This window comes from Prionailurus viverrinus, chromosome A2, assembly GCF_022837055.1.
Source record: "Prionailurus viverrinus isolate Anna chromosome A2, UM_Priviv_1.0, whole genome shotgun sequence".
NCBI classification, from domain to species: Eukaryota; Metazoa; Chordata; class Mammalia; order Carnivora; family Felidae; genus Prionailurus; species Prionailurus viverrinus.
In genome coordinates, this window is record NC_062562.1 from 165,946,101 (window position 1) to 165,951,215 (window position 5,115).

The 5,115-nt window shown below is 56.0% G+C and overlaps 1 pseudogene; it reads left to right on the forward strand.

Moving 5' to 3' along the window:
• The first annotated feature begins 2,399 nt into the window (after positions 1–2,399).
• LOC125161156 (basic proline-rich protein-like) lies at positions 2,400–4,178 on the forward strand (annotated as a pseudogene).
• The last annotated feature ends 937 nt before the right edge of the window (positions 4,179–5,115 follow it).

The following is a 5,115-nucleotide window of genomic DNA, read 5'->3' on the forward strand; positions in this document are numbered from 1 at the left end:
CACCAGGACCCACAGAGGTGTGTACCCTGTTTCTCTGGCCGCATAAGATCCCGCTCCCCTGAACTCTCTTTCCGCCAGCCATATTGGCCCACTCTCTATTCCTCAAACGTGCCAAGTTCGTTTCTGCATTAGACCCTTTATCTCTGTTGTTTCCTCTGCCTGGAATGCTCAGTACAGGTCTTCATGTGGCTGTGTCCTTTCCATAGTGCGAGCCAACCCAAATGTCCCCTCCTCGGGAGAGACTTTTACCCACTGCTCTACATAGACCCTGGCCCCACCCCCCAGTCACACTATTTCCTCGTTCTGTTTCATTTTCCTACACATTTCTACACATTTCTACACATGAGTCACTATTAAGACATTAAACAAAGAAATAGATTCGCATTTCGCTTTCCACAGTAGAGAAGGGCCTTGTCTATTGTTTTCTGCTGTTATCTCCAATGCGCTCAACAGATATTTTTGAAGTCAACACTATATAAATTATAAACATTTGAACATTGAGTTTTGAAAGCATGTTTGTTTGTCTCAGCGATGCCAAGAAACTGGCGTGCATGGTAATGAAACATCTGAATTAAGAATCAGGAGGCTTGGCCCCTGGCCAGAGTGTTGACGTTGCCTCAGGTGACTCTTAGCTTCCGTTGGCTCATATGTTTGATACTCGTGATATCTCCTTTGTCTTCCTCATGGGGTTAGCGAGATCGCATGAAATAAGGCATCGGGGGGGCGCCTGGGTGGCGCAGTCGGTTAAGCGTCCGACTTCAGCCAGGTCACGATCTCGCGGTCCGTGAGTTCGAGCCCCGCGTCAGGCTCTGGGCTGATGGCTCAGAGCCTGGAGCCTGTTTCCGATTCTGTGTCTCCTTCTCTCTCTGCCCCTCCCCCGTTCATGCTCTGTCTCTCTCTGTCCCAAAAATAAATAAACGTTGAAATAAGGCATCGGTAGACACACACGGAATCGTGACGCACCGCGCACACGTTAGGTTTTTGTTTGTCGCACATTAAAATAGCCGCTTGAAACGTTTTCTTTGGCAGCGTGTAGAAAGAACAAGGTGAAGTGCACGTGACTGAGACTGTTCAAGAAATGCCTGATCTTCATGGCCGTAGCTTTACCATGCACACCCATAGGACCAGCCGGGCACCCCGTGCTGGGGGTGGTGGCCAAAGCAGGGTGATTTGCACCCACCACACCCATCGAGATGCTACCACCGGCCGTTCCCTGTCCTGCTGTCCCCTTAGAGATGGCTTCCTTTTGGGATTGACCATGGACGTCTGTGTTGCCCATTGCAGTACCCGCAGAGCCCTCCACAGCACGTGGCACCTGCTAGATGTTCTGCAAGGGACAGGGGGAACGGGTGCTGGTGGAAGAAATGGCACCCCAGCCCCGGAAAGGGTCAAGAGTGAACACCACCGCCCACACTTGCCCGTTTGGTGGTATTTCATCCACTCCACAGCTAGTCTCAAAATCGCAGGCTTATTTTTTTCGTGAATGAGTGGAAGCCAACTCTTTGTGGAATCTGAGAACAGGCAGCCGCCCCAGTGGCTGGAGAAGAAAGAACGGTTCACAAGCTTTCTGAGCTCACAGCCTGGCCGGTCTGGGCTTCTCAGTAGAGTGGTTGCCATGACATTGCATCACTCGTGCCGGAGGGGAACCTTCCAGGCAGTTCCCGTGCTAAGGGCACAGGGTGACTGTGATCGTTTCTTGCTCTTCATACTCAGAGGAAATCAAGGGGAACTTACACTCATTAAAAGCCGGCCGAGCACATTTGCACAAGGGGAATGCGGGTCCAGGCGGCTTCCTGTGGATCAGCCTGTCTCCCGCAGGTGAGGCCCAGAGCCCGTCCTGCGCCTGTTTGTTCTTAATTAAGAGGGATCCTTGGGGGACGAGAGAAGGTTCATAACGGCACCCACCACCGCCCTCTCGCCGCTGCTTTGACACCCCTTCCCCGGACCTGCAGCGTCTCGCACCGGCCCTCGGCCCTCAAAGCGAGCGCGAAGGCGGAGACACGGCAAGAGGCAAGACAGATACGATGCACGGTGAGAACGATCGCAGGAGATTCTAACGCACATGAAGAACGCAAGCCTCCATCATGTTTGTTGTGTAGGATGCCAATGCTTAATGTTGATCGTTGGCAAAGGGAAGCGGCTGCCCCCCGCTGTTGGCACCTCGTGCCTTCCGGCTGCAAACCTGAGGCGGGTCGCGGTTCCTCACAGGCCCCGTTTAAGAGTTTACCTTTTTCAAGTTTAATTTTGCGAATACTGTGATGTTTAGAAGAGGGAAACAGACATCCTGTGCGAAGTCAGTCTTTCCCCATTGTTTCCACCCCTATCCAATATTTACTTGCCTCGGCCATTTTATTTTCCTTCCTCTTTGTCCTTCCTCTGCTTCTTCTCCCCGTCCTCCCCCTCCCCCTTCTCTCCCTCCCCCTCCTTCCTCTCCTCCTCCCTCTCCTCTCTCCCCCTCCCCCTCCTCCTCCCTCTCTTCTCTCCCCCTCCCCCTCCCCCTCCCTCTCTTCTCTCCCCCTCCCCCTCCCCCTCCCCCTCCTCCCCCTCCCCCTCCCCCTCCCCCTCCTCCTCCCTCTCCTCCCCCTCCCCCTCCTCCTCCCTTTCCTCCCTCTCCCCCTCCCCCTCCTCCTCCCTCTCTTCTCTCCCCCTCCCCCTCCTCCTCCTCCCCCTCCTCCTCCCCCTCCTCCTCCCCCTCCCCCTCCTCCCTCTCCTCCCCCTCCCCCTCTTCCTCCCTTTCCTCCCTCTCCTCCCCCTCCCCCTCCTCCTCCTCCCCCTCCTCCTCCCCCTCCCCCTCCTCCCTCTCCTCCCCCTCCCCCTCTTCCTCCCTTTCCTCCCTCTCCTCCCCCTCCCCCTCCTCCTCCCCTGTTCCTCCTCCCCCACTTCCCCCTCTTATCCCTTTCTCCTCCCCCCTCCTCCCCTCTTCTTCCTCTCCCTCCTCCCCCTCTTCTCCCTTCCTCCTCCCCCTCCTCACCCTAACCCTCTTTCCTCTCCTCCTCCCCTCCTCCCTCTTCATCCCCCCTCCTCTCTCATCTCCATCCTCCCTTTTCTCCTCCCTCTTCTCCCTCCTCTCCCTCCCTCCTCCTCCCCTCCCCCTCCCCCATCCTCCCCCTCTTCCCCTCCGCCGCCTCTCCCTCCTCCCCCTCTTCTCCCTTCTCCTTCTCCTCCTCTCTCCCCCTCCCCCTCCTCCTCCCTCTCCTCCCCCTCCCCCTCCCCCTCCTTCTCCTCCCCCTCCCCCCCTCCTCCCCTGTTCCTCCTCCCCCTCTTCCCCCTCTTATCCCTTTCTCCTCCCCCCTCCTACCCTCTTCCTCCTCTCCCTCCTCCCCCTCTTCTACCTTCCTCCTCCCCCTCCTCACCCTAACCCTCTTTCCTCTCCTCCTCCCCTCCTCCCTCTCCATCCCCCCCTCCTCCCTCATCTCCATCCTCCCCTTCCTCCTCCCTCCTCTCCCTCCTCTCCCTCCTCTCCCTCCCTCCTCCTCCCCTCCCCCATCCTCCCCCTCTTCCCCTCCTCCTCCTCTCCCTCCTCCCCCTCTTCTCCCTTCTCCTTCTCTTCCTCCTCCCCCTCCCCTTCCTCCTCCCTCTCCTCTCCCTCCCCCTTCTCTCCCTCCCCCTCCTTCCTCTCCTCCTCCCCCTCCTTTCTCTCCCTCCCCCTCCTCCTCCTGTGTTCCTCCTCCCCATCTTCCCCCTCTTATCCCTTTCTCCTCCCCCCTCCTCCCCTCTTCCTCCTCTCCCCCCTCCCCCTCTTCTCCCTTCTCCTTCTCCTCCTCTCTCCCCCTCCCCCTCCTCCTCCCTCTCTTCTCTCCCCCTCCCCCTCCTCCTCCCTCTCCTCCCCCTCCCCCTCCTCCTCCCTTTCCTCCCCCTCCTCCTCCCCCTGTTCCTCCTCCCCCTCTTCCCCCTCTTATCCCTTTCTCCTCCCCCTCCTCCCCTCTTCCTCCTCTCCCTCCTCCCCCTCTTCTCCCTTCCTCCTCCCCCTCCTCTCCCTAACCCTCTTTCCTCCCCTCCTCCCTCTCCATCCCCCCTCCTCCCTCATCTCCATCCTCCCCTTCCTCCTCCCTCCTCCCCCTCCTCTCCCTCCCTCCTCCTCCCCTCCCCCTCCCCCATCCTCCCCCTCTTCCTCTTCCCCTCCTCCTCCTCTCCCTCCTCCCCCTCTTCTCCCTTCTCCTCCTCCTCCTCCTCCTCCTCCTCCTCCTGCTCTCCTTCTCCTTCTTTTCCTTCCTCTTCCTCTCCTCCTCCTTCTTCTAACTTAATTTTCAACACTGGGCTTCATATTTAACACATACAGTGTAACTGGCTTCAGTAGCAAATCATTTTTTTTCTCCAGTGATATTTGATGACACGGCCAATAGCACATAGAAAGCAGCCACATTGTTTTTCAGATCCCCTCTTCGGTGAACGTGCTCATTAAAGAATCGTATCAAGAGGAAGCACTTCTATAATGTGATTGTCTCCAAATTCTGAGGCTGGTGTTCCTATCGGTTCAGTAACAGCTTACAAATAGTGACTCAAAATTAGTTCTTCACAGCTTATAGTTTTTCCCCTCTTCATAAAACCTTTATTGAACAACTGTTGCCAATAATAATAGACGACAGTCTGTTAAATCCAGTCTTCCTAGACAAAATGGGTCTTCCTCTAGGTCACAGAAAGTCTCTTTCAGGGAGCTTATACGGAGGTCCTGGTGGCCTTCAGTTGCTCTCGTTTCTGCAGGAACCACTCCCACTGTGGAGTCTGGGCGACCACATGGGATCCCACCCCAGGCCGTTCGTAGGATGTGTGAACGGTCCATCTGCGTTTCTCCTGTGGATCACTCGCCGAACTGGCATGCCCAGGGTTCACATGAAGCTGTATGACGTTTTAGGCAGGCACGCACACACACGTCTTACTCTTTCTTTCTTTCTTTTTTTTTTTAACTTTTTTTAAAAAATATGAAATCTATTATCAAATTGGTTTCCATACAACACCCAGTGCTCGTCCCAACAGGTGCCCTCCTCAATGCCCATCACCCACCCTCCCCTCCCTCCCACCCCCCATCAACCCTCAGTTTATTCTCAGTGTTTAAGAGTCTCTTACGGTTGGCCTCCTTCCCTCTCTGTAACTTTTTTTTTTTTTTTTGGACATCTT